General features: G+C 42.7%; 1 protein-coding gene across 2 annotated transcripts in view; it reads left to right on the top strand.

The window, feature by feature from the left end:
- The window catches only part of LOC140917864 (parvalbumin beta), a 41,877-nt gene that overhangs the window by 11,923 nt on the left and 5,394 nt on the right, over positions 1–24,560 (top strand). The window contains exon 1 of one of the 2 annotated variants that reach the window (XM_073361392.1): positions 24,359–24,411. The exons of the other annotated variant lie outside the window; for it this stretch is intronic. The gene's annotated coding sequence lies outside the window, so the exon portion shown is untranslated. Of the gene's footprint in view, positions 1–24,358; positions 24,412–24,560 lie in introns of those variants that run through there. 2 annotated transcript variants of the gene reach the window in all.

Consider the following 24,560-nt stretch of genomic DNA (forward strand, 5'->3'; position numbering starts at 1 on the left):
CTGAGCTAGATGGACCATTGGTCTGACTCAGTATGGCCATTCTTGTGTTCACGTAAATTAAATTAGTAGAGGAACAGGGAAGAATTGATGCTAATGATCAGCACCTTATGTTACTCTTGGATCCAGCTCCTCAAGCAGCACTAATTAGACCATATTATTAATAGGAAATATATCTATCAAGGACTATGGTCCAGATCCGACTGCACTGAAGTCAATGGGAGTTATGCTATTGACTTCAATGGAAATAGGAAAACTCTCTGTAGAGCAGGCATCTATAAATGTCATATGTTTGTGCCTATAAATCAGGGGTGGCCAAACTGTGGCTTGCGGCTTTTTTACCATTAAAGTGTGGCTTGCATGCCCGCCCCCACACACACACCCTTCTCTGCCTAGCAGACTTTGTGGGGAGCTCAGGACCCCTGCTTTGCAGTGGGGTGATGCTCTCTTGGGGCTTCAGCCATGCAGAGCGCACCTGCTGCGGCTCGGGGCTTCAGCAGGAATGGGGCTGAAGCCCCAAGCCCCAGCTCCCGGGTAGTTCGGAGGGCCAGTAAGTTTGGCCACCCCTGCTATAAACCCTAAATGTTTTCTCTGCTGGGAAGATTAAATCTTGCTGCAGCCAGGGCTCTCTGCAAGAAGCAATGGAATTTCCCTGGCTCAGGCCTGGAAACACTCCAGACATTCCAACACCATTTCACTCTGCAGTCTCATCTATTCTTTGGCCAATACAGAAGTGATGGTCACTATGCCACATGAACCTGGAGATGAGGGAATAAAGAGGGATGAAAAAGGTGTACAAGGGAGTCTCAGATGGGCTATGGGGCTGCCCAGAGGTAAGCTCCATTTACACAGAGAAGCCACATCTGGTGAGATGGAGTAATTAATGTCAATGACAAAATTACTGATTATTATACATTGCACTTCTATAGCAGCTTAAGTTTGGGGATCTCAGAGTACTTTATAAACATTAATTAAACCTTGTCACATCCCTGTGAGGTAGGTAAGTATTACTATGGCCGTTTTCAGATGATTGCAGTGATGCACAAAGTGGGTACTGTGAAGAACTGCCCTTGGTCTCAGTGTAAATGGATGAGGCAAAAACAGAATCCAGGAATTCTGACACTCAGCCCCATGCTCTAACCATTCTTGCCCCGCCCCCGCAATCTAAAAAACCAAAAGCCATAATGAAAGATTTGACGTGGCTATCAGATACCCACTGAGCCTATCTGCCTTTCAGTGTACAAGGAGAAAATCCTTTCTAAGTGTCACTGACTTTAGAGGATAATATTTTGCATGTAGTTCAGCTGGGGGGATTTACATTTTAATATCTAATTAGAAGGCCACATTCTCAATGCAGAGCAATTAAAAAGCTTTACAAGACTAGAAAGTAAAAATATTCTAACAAGGAACAGATTAGCTGTATGAGGATTCTAAATTCATTCTTGATAAGACATGTTTTTGCCTCACATATACATACTATGCTTCAGTGCTATGACAAATTAAATCTCTAAAAAACCCAAAACACTAAAAGAATTTGAGCTATTTCTGGTTAAAAAATGGAAATTAAGAGATTGGTTCTACAGACCTTACCATTACTAATGCAGACATCATGTTTTCTGCAATTCTATGGCTGCAGAACTGACAGAATTCACTCTAGTGCAGAACTTGCCTGCAGAAGGTAAACTTCCATTTACAAAAAACAAGTTCTGTCCCTGTTGCAGTAAATGGCAAAACTTCTACTGACTTCAATGGGGCCAAGGTTTCACCCTAAGTTACTAGTCAGTTGTGAATGTCAAGAAAGCTTTCTGACTGTGCACCTGCAGAGCTGCCTTTCTGTGCCTGCAGCCTGACACAAAAGCCCCACATTTCACCATTTTCAAAAGCGGCTACTGATTGGGTGCGCAACTTGAGACATGTTGGGCCTGATTTTCAGGAGAACTAGGCAACTCCAGCTTGAACTAAAGTCAAAGATGGGTACTGGGCTGGCTATACTCATGGTCTTCTGTTAGGATGGCACCTTGCTCATCCCAGTATTAATATAGAGCCAAATTCTGCCTTCATTGGGAATTACAGTTGAGTTAAAACAGAAGAATTTGGCCTATACTTAGCAATTACATCGCACTTTCATTTAATATTAACTAACAAATCCTTTCAATAATATCTCTGTAAGTAGTTATCCCGATTTTACAAATGAGGTGCCAGAGCAGAGAGGTTAACTAACTTATGTAGGGCCAGACTGTTATTTGCATTGAACAATACCATACTCCATGAGTCCCATGAAAGTAAATAGGACTACTCTCTGTAGAGTAAGGCAACCAGTAGGAAACCAGCAAAAGAAGACTGAAAAATAAAAAATATAGGGTGTGGTCCACTTGGTGCCTGCACATCTATGAAAACTAGGTGGGGGTGTCTAACCATTGTCACATAAGTGTACAGCCCGCAGGTGCTCAATGTGAATGCAAGCCCATTGGACAAGCCCAGCCACAAAGGAGTCAACGTGGTGGAGTCTAAGACATCAGTTGCATATGCTTGGAAGTGGGCAAAATGCAGAGAATACATAGTCCTATGATAGGGGAGTGAGCAGATTTTTCAAGTGCTCCGAACCTATAATTCAGGCTGAGTTTTCCAAAGTGCTCAGCATGAAGCCACACTCATTGTGACACCTACGCACAGATTTTTAGAAGAGCTCAGCACTCAATACACTGAGTTCTTCTGAAAATCTGCACCCTGTTGTGTAATGCTATTTATCATGAGATAAAGACAAAAATAGGTTCTTGGTATCTGTCAGATCTGCATAACAAACACCCTTTGTTGCATCTTGCGTAGATGGGGTTAAAAATGCTGCTGATACATCACTCGCTGTTAGACCATAGAAATGGGTGTGGTCTGTTTCTATGGTTATAACACTTTTGTGCTGACCTGGCGCTGCCTGGTAGCAGAGCTCAGACAGAAATGTGTGTTTCCCTTTAAGGGTAACTGACAGTGGGAAAAGAAAAGGAGTACTAGTGGCTCCTTAGAGACTAACCAATTTATTTGAGCATAAGCTTTCGTGAGCTACAGCTCGCTTCATCGGATGCATTCAGTGGAAAATACAGTGAGGAGATTTATATACACACAGAACATGAAAAAATGGGTGTTATCATACACACTGTAAGTGATCACTTAAGATGAGCTATTACCAGCAGGAGAGCCGGGGGGTGAGGAGCGGGGGAACCTTTTGTAGTGATAATCAAGGTGGGCCATTTCCAGCAGTTAACAGGAATGTCCGAGGAGCAGTGGGGGGTGGGGGAAATAAACATGGGGAAATAGTATTACTTTGTGTAATGACACATCCACTCCCAGTCTCTATTCAAGCCTAAGTTAATTGTATCCAGTTTGCAAATTAATTCCAATTCAGCAGTCTCTCGTTGGAGTCTGTTTTTGAAGTCTTTTTGTTCTGCGACCTTTAGGTCTGAAATTGAGTGATCAGAGAGATTGAAGTGTTCTCCAACTGGTTTTTGAATGTTATAATTCTTGACGTCTGATTTCTGTCCATTTATTCTTTTACGTAGAGACTGTCCAGTTTGGCCAACGTACATGGAAGAGGGGCATTGCTGGCACATGATGGCATATCACATTGGTAGATGTGCAGGTAAAAGAGCTTCTGATAGTGTAGCTGATGTGATTAGGCCCTATGATGGTGTCCCCTGAATAGATATGTGGACACAGTTGGCAACGGGCTTTGTTGCAAGGATAGATTCCTGGGTTACTGGTTCTGTTGTGTGGTGTGTGGTTGCTGGTGAGTATTTGCTTCAGGTTGGGGGGCTGTCTGTCGGCAAGGACTGGCCTGTCTCCCAAGATTTGTGAGAGTGATGGGTCGTCCTTCAGGATAGGTTGTAGATCCTTGATGATGCACTGGAAAGGTTTTAGTTGGGGGCTGATGGTGATGGCTAGTGGCATTATCTTTGTTGGGCCTGTCCTATAGTAGGAGACTTCTGGGTACTCTTCTGGCTCTGACAATTTGTTTCTTCACTTCAGCAGGTGGGTATTGTAGTTGTAAGAACGCTTGATAGAGATCTTGTAGGTGTTTGTCTCTGTCTGAGGGGTTGGAGCAAATGCGTTTGTATCATAGAGCTTGGCTGTAGACCATGGATCATGTGGTGTGGTCTGGGTGAAAGCTGGAAGCATGTAGGTAGAAATAGCAGTCAGTAGGTTTCCGGTATAGGGTGGTGTTTATGTGACCATCGTTTATTAGCACCATAGTGTCCAGGAAGTGGATCTCTTGTGTGGACTGGTCCAGGCTGAGGTTGATGTTGGGATGGAAATTGTTGAAATCATGGTGGAATTCCTCAAGGGCTTCTTTTCCATGGGTCCAGATGATGAAGATGTCATCAATGTAGCACAAGTAGAGTAGGGGCATTAGGGGACGAGAGCTGAGGAAGCATTGTTCTAAGTCAGCCATAAAAATGTTGGCATACTGTGGGGCCATGCGGGTACTGATTTGAAGGTATACGTTGTCCCCAAATGTGAAATAGTTATGGGTGAGGACAAAGTCACAAAGTTCAGCCACCAGGTTTGCCGTGACATTATCGGGGATACTGTTCCTGATGGCTTGTAGTCCATCTTTGTGTGGAATGTTGGTGTAAAGGGCTTCTACATCCATAGTGGCCAGGATGGTGTTTTCAGGAAGATCACCGATGGATTGTAGTTTCCTCAGGAAGTCAGTGGTGTCTTGAAGATAGCTGGGAGTGCCGGTAGCGTAGGGCCTGAGGAGGAAGTCTACATAGCCAGACAATCCTGCTGCCAGGGTGCCAATGCCTGAGATGATGGGGCATCCAGGATTTCCAGGTTTATGGATCTTGGATAGCAGATAGAATGCCCCAGGTCGGGGTTCCAGGGGTGTGTCTGTGCGGATTTGTTCTTGTGCTTTTTCAGGGAGTTTCTTGAGCAAATGCTGTAGTTTCTTTTGGTAACTCTCAGTGGGATCAGACAGTAATGGCTTGTAGAAAGTGGTGTTGGAGAGCTGCCTAGCAGCCTCTTGCTCATATTCCGACCTATTCATGATGATGACAGCACCTCCTTTGTCAGCCTTTTTTATTATGATGTCAGAGTTGTTTCTGAGGCTGTGGATGGCATTGTGTTCTGCATGGCTGAGGTTATGGGGCAAGTGATGCAGCTTTTCCACAATTTCAGCCCATGCACGTCAGCGGAAGCACTCTATGTAGAAGTCCAGTCTGTTGTTTCGACCTTCAGGAGGAGTCCACCTAGAATCCTTCTTTTTGTAGTGTTGCTAGGAAGGTCTCTGTGGATTAGTATGTTGTTCAGAGATGTGTTGGAAATATTCCTAGAATTGGAGACATCGCAAATAGGATTCTAGGTCACCACAGAACTGTATCATGTTCATGGGGGTGGAGGGGCAGAAGGAGAGGCCCCGAGATAGGACAGATTCTTCTGCTGAGCTAAGAGTATAGTTGGATAGATTGCATGTAGTAGTTTAGATAGTTTAGTATCCTTTTTCTTTTGTAGAGAAGCAAAGTGTGTGTTGTAAATGGCTTGTCTAGTTTTTGTAAAGTCCAGCCACGAGGAAGTTTGTGTGGAAGGTTGGTTTTTTATGAGAGTATCCAGTTTTGAGAGCTCATTCTTAATCTTTCCCTGTTTGCTGTAGAGGATGTTGATCACGTGGTTCCGCAGTTTCTTTGAGAGCATGTGGCACAAGCTGTCAGCATAGTCTGTGTGGTAGGTAGATTGTAATGGATTTTTTACCTTCAGTCCTTTTGGTACGATGTCCATCTGTTTGCATTTGGAAAGGAAGATGAGGTCTGTCTGTATCTGTACGAGTTTTTTCATGAAGTTGATAGATTTCCACTCCATACGGCTAAACGCAGTGCCTTGCATAATGACAGGTTACAGAGTAGCAGCCGTGTTAGTCTATATTCGCAAAAAGAAAAGGAGTACTAGTGGCACCTTAGAGACTAACCAATTTGTAAGCCTCCAGGTAGCAGGAGAGAGTGCCTTCATTCTCATCTTAGTCCAGACAATGAATGCAGCAGCATTTCCTTTCTCCTCAGAGGAATGAGCATGTGTAGGACAGGGCTTACTCTGCAGGTACAGTGCCACAAGTAACCACATTTGCTCCAACCCCTCAGACAGAGACAAACACCTACAAGATCTCTATCAAGCGTTCTTACAACTACAATACCCACCTCTGAAGTGAAGAAACAAATTGACAGAGCCAGAAGAGTACCCAGAAATCACCTACTAGAGGACAGGCCCAACAAAGATAATAACAGAACGCCACTAGCCGTCACCTTCAGCCCCCAACTAAAACCTTTCCAGTGCATCATCAAGGATCTACAACCTATCCTGAAGGACGACCAATCACTCTCTCAAATCTTGGGAGACAGGCCAGTCCTTGCCGACAGACAGCCCCTCAACCTGAAGCAAATACTCACCAGCAACCACACACCACACAACAGAACCAGTAACCCAGGAACCTATCCTTGCAACAAAGCCCGTTGCCAACTGTGTCCACATATCTATTCAGGGGACACCATCATAGGGCCTAATCACATCAGCCACACTATCAGAAGCTCGTACTAGTACTCCTTTTCTTTTTGCGAATACAGACTAACACGGCTGCTACTCTGAAACCTGACAGTGGAAAGGTTGCCATTTTGCCTTTTACCATGCCTTTCCTCTGGTGTCAACATCTTTTTTCTCTTGGCACTTGCTCAGTTGGTCATTTTAGTGCTACTTCATTACAGGCCAAGTGCCATATATGGACCAAATTTTGATGTCATCCTTGGAGGAGAGACAAAAAGTTGTAATGACCCCATACCCCCCTTCCATAATTTGTGGCACTGTACCTGCAGAGTAAGCCCTGTCCTACACATGCTCATTCCTCTGAGGAGAAAGGAAATGCTGCTGCATTCATTGTCTGGACTAAGATGAGAGAATGAAGGCACTCTCTCCTGCTACCTGGAGGCTTAAAAATTGTCTGTGATTAAATAAAATACCTTCAACAGGTTCACCTTGAGGCCACATCCCTTGCCTCAAACAAGTACAACCTGATGAAACAGCAGTCCTGCTCAGAGCAACTCATGAGAAAGCGAAGCTACAGAGAATTTGTCAGTCTCAGGTTCTTAGACACACAGGCACATCACCAAGGCGCAGAACTCAGAGTTTTTGTTAAATATAGCCCTAAACTCTCACTATGCTTGAAAGCATGTGTCAGCCTTAACTACGCTGAGATGTTTGTAACATTACACCCCTGTCAGGGATCTATGAAGGCGTTCTAACATGAACTGGTTTACTTAGCTTGCCTGAAAGTCTGTGCTTTCTGAAAGCCTCCATTGCTGTGGCAACATTCAGTTTTTTGTCAGGTTTTCCCACCATAGCAATAGCACCAAGGCAGCTCCCCCTCCATGCTAACAGCAGCACAAGCTGGCGTTGGAGTTTTTACCACTGTGTCATTCAACTCTGCTCAGAACAAGTACAGTGTAAATGAGGCATGTAATCCACAGCCTAAAAAGCCGATAGTCATTTCTGAGATCCACAGTGATTTCCTCTCATCAACGTGGTCCTTTTTTTTGTGAGTTAACTCTGAAAGTGTCCCAGAAACAGAAAGGGGCCCATTAATCTCCTTGTAATTTCTGTTCATTTCAATGCTATTAAAAAAACCACACTGGACAATAATGAGAAATAAAAATGTTAACGTCTCCGTCCCTTTGAAATCCTCTGAGGTTTCTAATACCCGTTATCTTTTTTTAATGAAAGTCTGCGCTGTGAGCAGGTAAACAAGCCTGTTAGCCACCAAGTCTGCAAAGTTCCCTAATGGTGCTAAAGCCAGCATGGGGGATTTGGGTCAACTGAGATGTAAGACATTTGATCCAGCAGATCCCCACTGGAATTTCCTTAGTAGCTGAAACAGAAGAGGACCAGCTGAATTGTCAAATTCATCAGACAACTTAAAATGGTCCTAAATTGAGATGGAATAATGAAACCTACTGATTTGGGGGGGCAGGAAGGGGAGAGGAGAGGGGCGAGGGGGAATCACGTCAGAAAAGCATCCATTGACTCAAATCCATTTAATTCTAAATGGAGTCAGCAGTCCTTACGTAACCCATGCTCACTCCCCTCCCTGAAATAGCCTCTCAGAGAAAATAAATCCGTAAGATACATACACGCAAATCCCTTTTGTAGCTTTAATAGCGAACGTTGGCAATCATTTCTCAGCTGCAATATGCGTACACGTTCTAAACCTTCCACATCTTCTCTGCAGCGCAGGTGCAGTGCTGTTTGGTTTCGTGACACAGATAATTACAGGCTCAGCAAATATATTAGCTCACTTCTGAATTTCTTTCATCAAACCCATGTCATTACAAGCATTAAGTGGGAGCGCTCAGCTGGCTAATGGATTGGTCAAGTACCACAGTAGGTTAGGGTATTTAGTTTTATTCCTAATCTCCATTAGTGGGGTCTTAAAAAAACAGTAGTTTCAGTTGACCTACAATACACCGCTCTCCCTTAGTGGTCCACAAGATAAGGTCACTGAAGGAGAAACAAAACAGTGCGCTCTCACTATTTGTGCGCTCTCATTATTTTACATAACAAACACAAAAAAAAGGTCAAACTTTCCTCAATGTTATTTAATGAGATGTTATCTCTGTAAGGAAGAGGAAAAAAAATAGAGAGCCAGAACCTCAGCCTGGTAATTCACTAGGGAGCACTCGGCAAAGCTGAATTAGCAGGCATAAAGATGCCCTTTGTGCTTCCCTGATCCTGAGCCGGCACCAACCTGCACCATCTGGCAATGGCCACGAGGGTACACTATGGCAGCTGGAGATCCCCAGGAAATCCTGGGGAGCCCGGGCCACACCGTCTTTGCCAGCATCTGCAGCTCTATGTCACCTGAGGAATCCTCTATGCACAGGAGATCCTTGAGGGGCCATATCCATCTGGTTTAAGGGTGCTCTGCACCAGTGGGTTGGTGCAAAGCAATGGGAGGATTGGTGCAAGAGTGTTTAAAGGGGTTAGAAATTGGGTATGTGCCTTGGGGTTTGAATTTGTGTGCGTGCATGTCTGTGTGTGTGTCTCTGTGTACGGGTGTGAGCTACTTTATTAGGTATGAAGTGGGCTTGAAAGATTTGTTGTTAAAGGTTCATCTATCCCAGGGATCAGCAACCTTTGGTATGTGGCCCACCAGGGAAAGCAGCTGGCAGGCTGGGACGGTTTATTTACCTGTAGCGTCTGCAGGTTTGGCTGATTGCAGCTCCCATTGGCTGCGGTTCACCGTCCAAGGCCAATGGGGGCTGCAGGAAGTAGCGCGGGACAAGGGATATGCTGGCCACCCTTCCCACAGCCCCCATTGGCCTAGGACGGCAAACCATGGCTAGTGGGAGCTACAGGTAAACAAACCATCCCAGCCTGCCAGAGGCTTTCCCTGGTGGGCCATGTGCCAAAGGTTGCTGATCCCTGGTCTATCCTGTTTTTCCTGGAAGACTCTATGGAGACTGGAGAACCAGTGCTTAATTTGTGACAAGGCTTACACCGGCACTTCTAGGCTTGGCAGTTCGTAGCCCCAACACTTCTGGGCTTGTTGCATCAGTTATGAATGTAAAAAAATTGCTTGAGCCCTGGCACCTCTTTCATTACAAATTAAGCACTGTGGAGAACTGATACCCTATAACATAAGGATACCATGCAAGTGAAACCTGCTTGTCAACCTTAATTGAAAAGGGAAGTTATTCTTATTCCAACAGTTAAAAACTGTGGGTGAAACCCTCCCCCAAGTCCAGTCAGTGCGAGTATTATCATAGTTATCAGTGGGCCCAGGATTTCACCCGCTATGCTTTTCGGTTACTTTTGTTAATGCCACTTAATTAAATGCTGGACCTTAACTGAGAAACATTTGGAAGAAAGGAAGTCTTTGCTAAAGACTTAACACCCCTGCCCCTTCAAATAAAGGCAGAAAATTCAGTCTATATTTGAAACCTCCAGCAAAACTAGGAAAGACAACATCTCTGATATCTACAAGGTAAAAATGAGCAGAAAAAAATTGTCACCATCTTTCAGGCCTTCTTTATGCAACATAAATCTGCAAAAGAGGGCACTCACCCAATTGTTTTTTTTTTTCTTTTTTTTGCAGGTCACCTAGAAGACATATTAAAGGATTTCTGTGCACACATGAAGCCCTTTCCAGCACTCATTACCCCACAGAATTCTCAGAGAACTCAGTGGGAGTTTTGTCTATAAAAGGAGTATCAATTAGGTTAATAAGAGGCAAAAGAAGAGCTACCAGATTCTGCCCTCTGCAGAATTAGACTTATGGATCATTCTGTTGGTGAGAATTCCAGATTGCATCCAATTTTTAATACATGTCTTGATCTGGTAGAGGCATCAAGAATGATCTGTATTGGGAATGGTGCAGTCCAAAGGTAAACTGAAGAAATCTTCCGTGAGATGTGAATGGGTATGTCCAGCACCTTGTCTGCATGCAAAATTTGCATCAGTTTAAATAATTAGTTTAAATAAATTGCTATAAGGCATTCTTAAACCAATTTAAGAGTGTTCAGACAAGGCGAATGCATCAGTTTAATAGTGTCCACACAACAGGTTACAGCATTTTAACTAAACCGATTTAGTTAAATCAGTGCAGCTTTTGTGTGTAGTCAAGGCTTCCATAGGCATCCTGCTTATCCTGTTGATGACAGAAAACCTGCTTTGTTGACTGCAGCCAGAGTGGATTTGAATATCTCCATCTTGAATTTGGATTCCCTCAAACAACAGTTATTCCTGCATGGTATGAACGTGCCTTAACTGAGTATCTTGATGATCTTCTTGCTGATACCTTTCTTTTCCCCCTTTCTCTTTTGACACCCATAATGATGCATCATGGCTGTACTTAGAATTTAAGATCTTCAGGACAGGACCCATGTCCTTTTATTTCTACTGCAAAGTGCCCAGAACAGTTTGGAGCATCACAGAATGATAACAACGACAGATCATTTATATGTCACATGGTCAATTTCCAGATTTATTAACAACTGCTTGAGATTTTGGAAGAAGTTTACCAAAAAAAAAAAGGGGGGGGAGGGTCCTGGTATCCTTTTTTACTGTGGCCATCAATATCCCAATGACATTTCTACCGCACTCAGTCCCTTGATTGTTGAGGGCTTACTAACTTCATCTCAGTAGGCTCACTTTCCTGGCAGACAGAACAATATTTTTTTGACATATGCTTCTTTATCTACTTTGTATCCAGTTGTTTGCTTAATACCAAAATATCTGACTGCTTGGATGCCCAAGTATTCATGAACTTTAGACCTTCTCTGACATTTCTCCCAAACATGACTCGAGATGCTCATCCTGGTAGGTTTAACTTCTAATAATACACAATTTCCTATGCCAAAGTATTCTATTGTTCATAATCAGATTCATTGCATAATTGAAACTGCTGTCTAAACTGTCAACTACTCCATCCATTCTAAAGGTATGTGATCCTCAACCTTAGAGAATTTTTTGCACTGACAAGCAAGCATTTTTCAACATGACTATTAATGAAAGCTCTAAGTATTAGATCTTTCAGGAAATAGCTGAGATTCTGAAATTACCTTTTCCACAGCATTTTGAAATATTAGATCTGGGGAAATGGTTAGTACAGGCTTAATATGATGATCTAATTTCTGTAACCTCATATTGTACAGAAATAATTAACATTTGAGTAAAAATGTCAGGATAAATCCTACCCTGAATTACATCCTGTGAAACTCAGTCAAGATTCTATGAATCCCATGGGCATTTTTATATAAAAGAGTTCATAAAGCATGCTTAGTGCTTCTCAGCTTCATGATGTTCACATATAGGAGCTGCTACTCAGTATTACCAATTCCAAATGTCCAAAAATCATAAGATTATATTGTTTTTTGAACTCTTCCACCATGTATGTGGCAGCTACTGTTACCAGCTCTTGCAAATTTACAGAGTAGGTTGATTCTGAAACCCGCAGCTGGAGTTCTTGCTGGCTGCCTGATGGTGGCGAGCTTCCAGCTTCTCCTCAAACCCCACAATTCTACTTAATTATGTGCCCAACCAACCCCACATCTGCCTGTCATAAGACAGAACCTCCTCAGAGCACCGTTTTTTGACAGGCCACAAAACAACAGGTGCCCTTGCTTCAGTTTCCCCCCTTCTTGCAGCCACAAAAAAGAACATAGTTTCTCAAAATGTCCAATTGAAAAGCCCTTCTCTAGGCATAATTTATTCCTGTACATGTTCAATATTCCACACAATCCGTATGATAAAACCACTCTCCCCAAAGTATAACAGCTTCACATCAGTTTTCCAGGCCCCATCCTGGGATATCATTTGCAGCATCCCCTCTCAAAAGTCCATTTCCAGTCTGTTTCCAGACTTTTTCTGCCATTATTCCAGGGCTCCACTCCTCAGGCCATCTGCCCGAGAGCTCCAAGATTCATTTATCTCCCATGATCCTTCTCTAGTAGCCCCAAGGCAGGGCTCCAAGTCCTGTGACATAGCTCCCTGCAATGTTCCACTCAGCCAGGTCTCCCTGCCTGTGAGTGGTATCCTTGCCCAGGGAATGTCCCTCCAGGACCAAACCCTTGTCATTGGTTTGACTCACTGCAGCCCTCCACTCAGGCCTGCTCATAGGCACTGACTAAAATAAGAGTGTGTGTTCAACACCCACCAGCAACCCCGCTGATCAGCTCCTCCCCTCCCCCAGTGCCTCCCACCTGCTGGTGGGCCCTACCCATTAGCACCTCGCCCTCCCTCCCAGCACCTCCCACCCACAGCGATCAGCTGTTCAGTGGTGTGCAGGAAGTTCTGGAGGGAGGGGGCTGAGCAAGGGCAGGGCCCAGTTGGGGCAGAGGGTGGAGCAGGGTGGGAAGAGGCGAGGCAGGGCAGGCAGGGGTGGGGGCTGGGGCAGAGCAGGGGATAGAGCACCCCCCTGGCAAATCACAAAGTGGTGCCTATAGGCCTGCTACAAGGGGGTTTCTCTGCATATTCCACTGACCTAGGCCTCCTTGCCTATGAGTCCTTCCCCTGTTCCTGAGAGCCACCCTCCTGTATCAACTCTCTTGTTTTAGGCTTAACTTCCCCTAACCAGGCTGGTCCTTCTCCTTCTTCCTTGGGGCCTCTGCATGACCTCTCCTTTAACTCAGCACGGCTTCCCCAGGTCTGATCACTCCTCACCATCAATGTTTGCTCTTCCCAATGGTTCTCTGTACCAGCTCTCCTGTGCTGGGACTCTTCTTTTCTCCACAGGCAGCTCTCACCTGTCCCCTTTCCTGACTGACTCTCAGGCTGCTCTCCAGGTCTACAACTTGCCCAGTCTCTCCCCCTGCTCCCTTAAGCCCAGGTTCCCACTTATAAGCCAAATTGGGAGGCTGGTAATGAGTCACAAGTGCACTGGCCTCTTCCTTCTTAAAGGACCAGTGTCACTTTGTGACACTGCCCATCCCAGCAACTAATTACATACCCCCTCTACTCCCACATCAATTTTGCCCCCCCCCCGTCCCACATCTGTGTCTTGCCCTTCTGCATACTGCTGCTCCTCCTGCAGTTCCAGGGGTTCTTACCCACTCCCAGGCCTGGGGGTCTGCAGCATTATGGTCTCCCTTTCCCTATTCCCAGGCCTGGGAGGGCACAGTTTCAGGCATTCTTCACTCCCCCTCACTCTTCTCAGGCATGGTGTTGCAGGAATGGGCAGGGTGTGATGTACACCTTGTACATGGTAGGTTGCAGGGCTGCTACTAGCAGGTCAGGCTTTTGTACCAGATATGGAATGGCTACAGAGTGTCCTTCCCTGAGAATACATCAGAGATGTGTTTATCTTAAGACATTTAATGTATCACCAGAAATGGCTGTTGTGAGCTTGTTAAAGTATTTGTGGCACCTTAGAGACTAACCAATTTATTTGAGCATAAGCTTTCGTGAGCTACAGCTCACTTCATTGGATGCATACTGTGGAAAGTATAGATCTTTTTATACACACAAAGCATGAAAAAATGGGTGTTTACCACTACAAAAGGTTTTCTCTCCCCCCACCCCACTCTCCTGCTGGTAATAGCTTATCTAAAGTGATCACTCTCCTTACAATGTGTATGATAATCAAGTTGGGCCATTTCCAGCACAAATCCAGGTTTTCTCCTCCCCCCTCCACACACACACAGACCCACTCTCCTGTTGGTAATAGCTTATCTAAAGTGATCACTCTCATTTCCAGCACAAATCCAGGGTTTAACAAGAACGTCTGAGGAGGGGGGGTAGGAAAAAACAAGGGGAAATAGGTTACCTTGCATAATGACTTAGCCACTCCCAGTCTCTATTCAAGCCTAAGTTAATTGTATCCAATTTGCAAATGAATTCCAATTCAACAGTCTCTCGCTGGAGTCTGGTTTTGAAGTTTTTTTGTTATAATATTGCAACTGTCATGTCTGTAATCGCGTGACCAGAGAGATTGAAGTGTTCTCCGACTGGTTTATGAATGTTATAATTCTTGACATCTGATTTGTGTCCATTTATTCCTTGACATAGAGACTGTCCAGTTTGACCAATGTACATGGCAGAGGGGCATTGCTGGCACAAAACCAGTCGGAGAACACTTCAATCTCTCTGGTCACCAAAAAACTTCAAAACCAGACTCCAGTGAGAGACAGTTGAATTGGAATTCATTTGCAAATTGGATACAATTAACTTAGGCTTGAATAGAGACTGGGAGTGGCTAAGTCATTATGCAAGGTAACCTATTTCCCCTTGTTTTTTCCTACCCCCCCCCCAGACGTTCTTGTTAAACCCTGGATTTGTGCTGGAAATGGCCCACCTTGATTATCATACACATTGTAAGGAGAGTGATCACTTTAGATAAGCTATTACCAGCAGGAGAGTGGGGTGGGGGGAGAGAAAACCTTTTGTAGTGGTAAACACCCATTTTTTCATGCTTTGTGTGTATAAAAAGATCTTCTATACTTTCCACAGTATGCATCCAATGAAGTGAGCTGTAGCTCATGAAAGCTTATGCTCAAATAAATTGGTTAGTCTCTAAGGTGCCACAAGTCCTCCTGTTCTTTTTGCAAATACAGACTAACAGGGCTGTTACTCTGAAACTTGTTAAAGTATGTTGCACATGGTGCCCTCTAGTGGCTGAACAGTATCATACATTTTAGCATTCCATTACCTCTCCCCCTTTAAGTTTTACCTTCCTACCATTTACAAAATTTACACTATCACACTATCTTTAAAGTTCAGTACAGCTCAGTCTGCAAAGTGTCTCCGAAACATACTGGTTTTCTAATTACAAGATCTGAACACGTAACAACTTGGTCATCCGGCTGTCCATTAATTGCAATGACCATTTCTGGTCCATTTGGAATCTTGGAGTTGTCTTCTTCTTGTTCTGCATCTGCCATCTGCAGAATTTGCACTGTTGATTGTTCTTTTTGAGGAACAAATGTAGATGTCAACAGTTTCTGCTGAACTATTTTGGTCTTGATCACATATAACCTGGGTGGTCCATTCTTTTTCTTTACAACAGCTGGAGTTCTTCATCCTATTTCTTTATCCAATTTGACACAAGCACAGTCACCAGGTTCTAGACCCTGCAGTTCTCTAGCTGAGTGATGTCTTTTATAAGAGTATTTGTAAGGTCTTTTTGCCTCTTTATCTGGTCGGGCTACTTTTTTTCATGCCTGGCCACTCTGGAGATAGGTTCTGTTCCAAAATTGGAAGAGTAGTTCTGAGTTGTCTTCCCATCAGGAGTTGTGCTGAACTATATCCAGTTGGTGCTATTGGTGTTGATCTGGGGAAGGATGAAGAGCAGGGAGGAGCCAACCCATTTTTTTCCCACAGTAAGGAAGAGGAAAGAAGGGAACTGAGCTGCTGGGCTCTTTCTATTCCTTCCTTCCCCTCCACTCCTGTGAAAATGTTGTCAGCTGCTCCCTCTCCCCTGTCTCTACCCAAAAATGTCTCTGGCTCCTGAAGGGCAAGGAGAGAGGTCTGCCTGGCCCCTGCAGCAGCCCTGATTGATGCTGTTCCCCAGGAGGTGGGCAAATAGGGAATAGAGGCAATTAGTGGGGGTTCCCCTGGGGCAAGACTGGAAATCACCTAAATGAGACTGGCTTTTGCAGGAGTCAAAATCACTGATGAGTTGGCAACACTGCCTGCCTTAAGCACCTTGGCTGTTCTCTCAGGAAAGAACACACAAAGTAGATGTTTTCTAGGAGAGTCAGGACCCAAAACCAGCAGGGCTTCTCAGACTAAATCCAACATCTTAAATTTCATTGAGAAAGGGATTGATGAGACTATGGAGCACAGAAGTCACATCCTTTCTTCAAGAAACATGGCAAAATGAGTGGGCAGAGCATTCAGTATCAGCCCAGGCTTCCAAGTGGCCTTCAGACATGCCCCCATAAAGAACATATTGCAGTAATCCATTCAGATGGTGACAAAGGTACCCATTACTGTGGTAAAATCTGTGCCTGTGTGATAACGTCAGAACTTCCTTGCCAAGCACAGATTATAGGAAGTGCTTTTGGCTTCATCTACTTCTTGGCCCTTTAAAAGCAGATTAGTATACAGGAAAACCTCTAGGACCTTGTTAACAAAAGGTGAACCAATTCCCATTATATCAACATTATACTTTCTGTTGTGTAAAGCCTCCGCTCAATCCAGTAGAATGCGATTGTAAAATTTGTAACTTTTCAGTCATTGCTAGTATGATCATTTAGTTTTGTAACCTTTTGTAAACTCTGTTACTTTTAGTCATTATTAGCATAGCCTTTTAAATTTTGTAACTTTTGTAAGCTTTGTAACCTTTTCAGTTACTACCTGTATAACCTCTGAGCTTTGCAACATTCCATCACACAATAAGGGAGTATGAAAAAGGGTGTGTATGTGAAGGATAAGAGAGCGTGAACAAGGGAGTGTGTGTGAGACTGGGCCGAGAGAAACTGCAAGGAGAAAAGAGCCAGGAGCCAGGTGTGTGATGTAATCTGCCCTGAGAAGGCAATCACGGGGTGCCTTAAAGAAAAAAAGAACCTGGTATGCGTGAAAAGAATGAGGTCTGGGAATGCTTCTTGGTGATGGGCACAGAAGGAAAACTCAGAGCTGCCCAGTTCCAATAAAAGAAAGAAAGCATGCTCACAAGCTCTATTCTTCTTGACCTGCTCGCTGGCCCGGATCCATTACCACAGGTGGACACACCAGATCTACTATGCTTTGGCTTCTCAGCTTCCTCTGCTGTCTCCAGTAACTCTCCACCTGCGTGAGTGTGTGGGTGCATGAGGATATGAATGCAATGAACGTGTGCGTGCATGAATAAGCTCCATTCCTTTTCTGTTTGATCCAATAGCGGCATTTAATAAAACCAATGTAAGTGTAACTCTGGGTTGGGTTTCTAGTGAAACTGAGGTAACACTTTCCTCTGGACATTTCCTCCCAGTCATCCAGCAATGCCTTTGTCTTGGCAGGACTGAGATTTAGCCAGCCAATCTTCATCTAGTTAAAGCCTTCAGTAGACAACTGGAGACCAGAAAGACTTCAATGTCCAGATTCGATGAAAAGGAGAAGTAGAGCTGATGCTTGTCTGTAGCCTAATGGCTCTTTTACCTAACTTGCCTCACTATCTGCCCAAGCAGCCTCACTTAATCAGTGAATAGAAGGGGCGAAAGAACAGAACTTTATGGCAACCCACAGAAGAGACCTCTCACGGCAAAACAGCAATGGCCTCCTGCTGCTCTCTGGGTTATCTTAGAAAATAATAGAGCCACTCAAGCATCACTCCAATTTTACTTGCCAGTGTCTGCAGAAAGGGTATCAAAACCTCATTGTCAATTTCTGGACATTTCATAGAAATTTCCTTTATAATACCTAGTCATTTATAGCCATGGTTGAATTCTTAATAATGAGGGAGGCTTCACATGGTAGAGCTTCAGTTAACCTTTCCCCCCCAAAAGTCCTAGCTTAAGAAAACGTCTCTTTTAGATCTTGGAAATGTTAGCAAAATGCTGTCAGTGCTACTATCCAACTGCATCTATGGCAATCACAATTTGTGTAAATGAATCTTTATGTGAATTAATTTATCACCTGATAAATGCATTTAATCAATCAACAGAGCAACATATGTGAAAAGAAATATGTTCCCTTCAAGAAGAGTAAGCCATTTTACTTTATTCCCACTGACTAGAGCAATTTGCTACAAGAAGCCACTGTGAAAGTCACCTAGCTTGTCCACAACTGGGAACTCAGCATCTCTAAATAATAGGGACTCACATTTTCTGTTTACATTGTTCTGCAGTCTATAATAAAGCCTGAAATCAGCAGGAGATCTGGACACCAATACAAGTGGTAATGCTCATGAACTACAGTACAAATACAGTACTGTATAGAAAGGACAATGCCCTTTTCTGTTTTTTCATCCCACTGATCCTTTAAATATTTGAACAACTGAATCATTATTATTGATGCACTATTTGATTAAACCAGGCTTAGCATTAAAATGCTGGATGAATTCTTGTTTCTAAAGACTTAATGCTTCCATATCCAATATCATTACATCCGTAGTATCAGCTTCCATTTTAATTCATCTTATTTTTCTATGTTCCTCTTTCTGATTATTGTTAGTGCTTTGGTAGTTTTTGTGCACCGGAGACAGCATCTGTAAGGTTAATTTTTATGGCAGGAAACATTTTTATTATAGCAAACATGCTTTCAGTAAGCTAGAAATGTATAGGCTTGACAGGTAACTCAGTTATAGGAAAAACGAATGCATTGCATTTCAGCAATAATATCAGCCTCAGATGAGGGCATTGTTGAAATAATGGGCCTGATTCTGATTTCATACAGTTCTAGCCGCACTGGCTTCGATGGAGTTTCCCAGATTTACATTTTGATACAGCCCAAAAAATAAACCTGGATTCATCTCAAATATTAGTATGTCTGACAGTCTCCTGTGACTAACAATTTTTTGCTGAGGCAGTCATTTGCAGGCCTTTTCAATGACAACAATTTTCCAATGCAGTTTCACTGATCCCAGAAATTGTTATTTAAAATAATTATGTTGATGTGGGACAAAATCTGGCCGTAGGCCTATTGGATCAGATTGTCAGTTGCCCTGAGGCCCCTTTACATTGCTCTGGTAGCATAAAGGGGCATTAAAGTGAGTGTAAATGTAATTTATTCCCACGTTAAAGCCTCTTTACATGCCAGAGTAGTGTAAGCAGCCTTGTGTAACTGAGAATCAGGCCCTCTATGTCTGGAAGGGTTTGCTGACAACTATGCCACATCCATTTTTGTAATTTTCTGGTAACTTTCCAAATCTGACATACAATTACATTATTATTTATTACTGTAGTTCCTGGGAGCCCTGGTCATGGCCCAGGCCACCAGCATGCTAGGTGCTATACAAACACAGAATCAAAAAAGGTCCCTGACCCAAAGAGCTTCCTTCCTGCTGTGGTCAATATTATGCTGATTTCTGCAACACTCATGCAAATAGTCCCAATATCTTCAGCTGATTACTACATACGTAAAAGTTGCAGGTTCAGTGCACTTGTAGTGACTTATGTTGAGTCTCTCTAGGCTATTAAAGAAAACTTTGCTCTAAGGTGTGGGCACAATCACAGAATATCAGGGTTGGAAGGGACCTCAGGAGGTCATCTAGTCCAACCCCCTGCTCAAAGCAGGACCAATCCCCAATTTTTGCCCCAGATCCCTAAATGGCCCCCTCAAGGATTGAACTCACAACCCTGGGTTTAGCAGGCCAAAGCTCAAACCACTGAGCTATCCCTCCCCCCCAATGCAAAGCTACAACCAGCTCTGTAGGTTGCCTTTGCATGAATAATGGCCTCCTTTGATTATCCTATTGTTTTTACACTTAGGAGGAAAAAACTGGCCAGACAAACATCAAGTAGCTCTTTTCTTTTAATCATTAACTTTTGCTTATGACTTAGATATAAAATATTTTCTTCATGTGTTGAAGATTGCTTTGGTGTAGCTGAAGTTATTTTCCCACACAACTAATGATAAGGTTATCCCTCGCCTACATTTACATTGGCCATCTTGTTAGGATCCTTGCAGGTGGCATTCCACTAGGTAATGAAGTAGCTTTTGACTTTAGTATTATGGCAGGCAGGTTGCTGTATTTTTCTGATGTGGTCTGTGTAGGGTTTTCAAACCACAGAAACAATCACCCTGAAGTTCAAATGTTCTATTAAATGGATTCATGAATGAATCCAATGGATGAAATGGATTAATATATCATTCATCTAGGAAGTCTTTATCTGAAAAAGCCTTTTTCTTACTTCCTTCACATGCACACTCGTTTAGTTAGCATTAGAAATGGGAATGATCTATAGAGTGGATTCAGACATGAAAACCTTAAAAGTGCAGGTGTGATCAGATCTGAGGCCATTAGCATGATAGAGCCCAGATGTGAAATTCAGATCTGGATCCAAGTTTCCCTAAAGTTTTGGATCTAGGGTTGGCACTCATCTTTAGCAAATCACAGATGAGGGGCTAAATACAAATATTGCTTGTATTATGCAAATAATCCCATTGTCTCGTATGAATAAGGTGTAATCCCATTGACTCACATAAATAAGGAGAGTAAGGTCTAACTCTAGGTAGAAAGGTTTGTAATTAGTATATATATGGTTAGTTTGGTTGAAGTCAATGGGAGGTCTGAGTGCTCAGCACCTCTTAAAATCAATCACATAAATTGTAAGTATGTGGCTTCAGACAGTAACAACTTACTGTATGGTGATAAATTGATATCTAACAATTGTTATAGTTAATTAAAGTCTGCACAAAATAAGCCAGATCTTATTTGATTTTCATGCATTGCTTCCTGCCAGCAAAGCAGCTATTTACATGCTTCTCTTTCACTACCTTCTTGAGGGAAAATACTTTAATACAAATGTTCCCATGTACGATACAGTTACAGTCTGTCTGCTAGAATCCCTGGCAATTACTGAAAGTTGTGACTCTACAATCACCTTCACAGAAAGTAAAAACTTCTCCGTACAATGTTATACAATAGAAAACAGAACAACTGAGTGCTCTCAAACCTAGAATATCTGTTCAACAGACAGGTGGTCCACTGGCATAATAATAAATTTATGTGATTTATGTAAGAAAGGCCAGACCAAAGGTCCACCTAGCCCAATATTTTGTCTTCTGCCAGTGGCCAATGCCAGGTACCCGAGAGGGAATGAACATTCACAGCTTCTGGCAAACAGAGGCTACGAACACCATCCCTGCCCAATAGCCATTGATTGACCTAGCCTCCATGAATGTATATAGTTCTTTTTTGAACCCGATTATAGTCTTGGCCTTCACAACATCCTCTGGCAAAGAGTTCCACAAGTTGACCATGTGTTGTGTGAAGAAATACTTCCTTTTGTTTGTTTTAAACCTGCTGTCTATTAAACAAAGAAGCACTTCACCACAAATGGGATGGAATTGAACCCACAGCCTCTGGCTTAGAAGGCCAATGCATTATCCATTAGGCCACTGGGACCACTTTTGTCTTGTAGGATCCCAAAATATTATACAAGCTGAATGAATACTTTGTTTTCACTATTCAAATAGTATTGGTTATATATGATTGGTGAAGTAAGTCACTTGGTATGATTTCTATTCCCTGATTTGATGAGTGCACAGACATTTTCAATCCAGTGTTAAAAGCTGTATGTGTAACACCTGCCTGCTGGGTGGGTGCTCTGTCCCCCTCTAGTGACACCTACACCACTTAGAGATTAATGAGTCTGCTACAGCCTTAGCTAAGAGCATGTAGCTTTTAGCTCATGTAGTTGAGATTCATACATTTTGTTCCAGAGGTCCCAGGTTTGATCCTGCCCACTGACAACCGGGATCTGTCACGTTTCGTGTGTGCAACTATAAAATGCAGCTTTAGAAAAAATCTGAAATTCACTTTTCATGAACATGCATGGAAATGAAACACAAAAGAAATACAAGGGAGGCCTAGGCAAATAAATTGAAAATTATAGTGTATAGTCACAAGAAAATGTTTGCAGTATTTGCCTAACTACAACATACAAGAATCACTGCACCAGTGAAATGCAGCCACCTCTAGGGCGAAGGGGGACAACAGGAATATATTATGCAACTGGCACAGCACACTACACAGATGGGGAGGAAATGGGGAGGGGGGCAGAGAGGAGGATTTTGATGGCCCCACAGATCCTGATTTCCAAAGGAGAGCAACTTAATGTCCTCTAGTCTAAAACGTGGCCTTTTAACCTGGGGGGAGAAGATAATTTTGGCACTAGCAGGGTTAAAATCATAATCAAGACTGGAGGCCTAAAATGGAAAGAGAACAGTATTTATACCATTGCTTCTTCATGCATTAAACAAGAAATCCTATAGCAGGCAACCAGATGTAAGAGGATTGAAATGGTGCAGGTCCCTTGGTCTAAACTGTCCCTCAGAAGGAATCTGTCTGTCTGAAGGGGATCATCCTTTCCTTACTTCCTGCTGTTTCCTAATGCTACACAGATTTCCCTCCCCCTGCTAAATTGGGTGGCTGATGGAAGGCTATTAACAGGCTTTGATGAAAAAAAATAAAAATCAGCCAGACAGACAGATGTGTTTTGCAGTCTCTAAAGTAGCACTTGCTGCTAAAATGTCTGTTGGAGGCTGGCTGTAAATAGTGTTACATGATCTCTGTGCATTTCATCCTGCCAGCCACTGCACATGTTTTGGATCTCTGCTGCCTCCAACTTCAGTGAAAACCAGGCTCCAAAATTTGCCAGAGTCTGACCACAGTTCAACTGTCTGGGGCTGTAAATCATTTGATTCAGGATCTGTCCTTAAAATTACAGCAAACAAAAGGAATCATCTGGCTACAACCCATTGGAAAACAAAAACACATTTCTGTCCTCAAGTGGTTCACACACTTAAGCGCAGACTAATGGTTATGGGACCCAGTCACTAAAACAAATAATAGAATCAATGCTATTTTTAAATAGAAGAATGGGGGTGAGGGGTTAACATATGTGGAATTAGCTCTGAGCAAGATGAGATGCTATTGCTTCAAAAATTGAAAGCATCCGCTGACATAGACACCCGTGGTTCAAATTCTCATTTATACTCATGCCATCCCAGAGTTTTAGCAGATTTTGCCTTTCTCCTTAACTTAGTTTCATTAGCCAATATTATGCCATCCATTTTTATGCAGGACTCCCCCCTGATTTCATATCAGTTGCTGGCACAATGTGGGCCATTTTCTGATTTGAAAAAAAAATGGAGGGTAATTTTTCTAGCAGAAATTAACAGTTTCTGAAATAAATCAGCTAAACCTAGGCACTGCCATATTTGTACATTACATCTCATAAAAGAAAATTCAGACAATTCAATTGTTTCTCAGTTATTTAAATTTTTGAAAAGTGTACCATAGCACAGAGCAACTCTGGAAAACAGCAATGGGGAAAAAAATTAAGAGGATTAGATACCTAAAAGAGATCTGAAAACAGCTTAAAAATTGTAAAGACATCCCTTTCAGAGTGTCCTCTGCAGTGATGCTTCAGAAAATTTCCCCTCTTTTTTATTATAAATGCAAAGATCCCTCAAGCTGAAGCTCAGGGGCTTTCATCTCAGAGACAGCTAAATAGATCAGGCCATTCCTATCAGTCAGACATAACACAGCTAAACATGGGTGCTGCTTCTTAACTTTAAAGAATTCTCAGGTTCTGATTAGGAACAAACCAAATTCCTCAACCATTACAAAAATAGATGCTTTTTGCTGTTCAGATGGACTGGCATAATATTATTTTACCTATGGCAGCATTACAGTCACTGTTTTTAAAGTGACAACAGTCCCAAAATCCTTGTGAGAATGACTATTATTCTCCTTAAACTGTATGCTACCCAAAATTTCAGTATGGCAATATTCCTTACATGAGTAAACTTTAACTTCCTTTTTTTCCTTTACCCCAAGCCTTGTCTACAATAATATAACAAGTTATCACATTAAAATGTTTATCTAATGCATCTATCTAATGCATCTCATCAAGATTTGGTCCAGCTTCAGTTCATCTGAGTACTGGGATCAAATGTATTAGATTGTTCGTTTGTGGCCTAGATCATATGAAGAAGTTGATATTTTCTGCTTAAATCAGAAGAAATTTAATACAACGCAGTCCTTTCTACATATCTTGCCACTTATCTTATTTCATTTGCAAATATCATATGTATTCTCTTGAGATAAAAATAGTGTAAGATGATTAGTTAGGCAAGTTCATTCGACACCATTCCCCCTTCATGACGCTGAAATCTAAAATCTGTATATGGTATACAACTTAAAGTATATATAAGCAAGCTCAGCTCTGCTGGAGACACACAGCAAGTGCTTTCCTTCCAACTAGATTGCCTCCTTGTCCAGTCAAGAAGACCACAAAGGTAAGACCATTAGAACCTCTGCTTTTGGAAAAAGAATAAGAAAACGCTTCATAAACTGAAAGAACCTAGGCAATTAAAAGCAAAACAAAATCTTATAATCCTTGCAGTCTGACATACCTTTACAATCTAGAGTAGAATGAAATCAGTGA

This window comes from Lepidochelys kempii, chromosome 10 (genome assembly GCF_965140285.1).
Source record: "Lepidochelys kempii isolate rLepKem1 chromosome 10, rLepKem1.hap1, whole genome shotgun sequence".
In the NCBI taxonomy this organism is placed as follows: Eukaryota; Metazoa; Chordata; order Testudines; family Cheloniidae; genus Lepidochelys; species Lepidochelys kempii.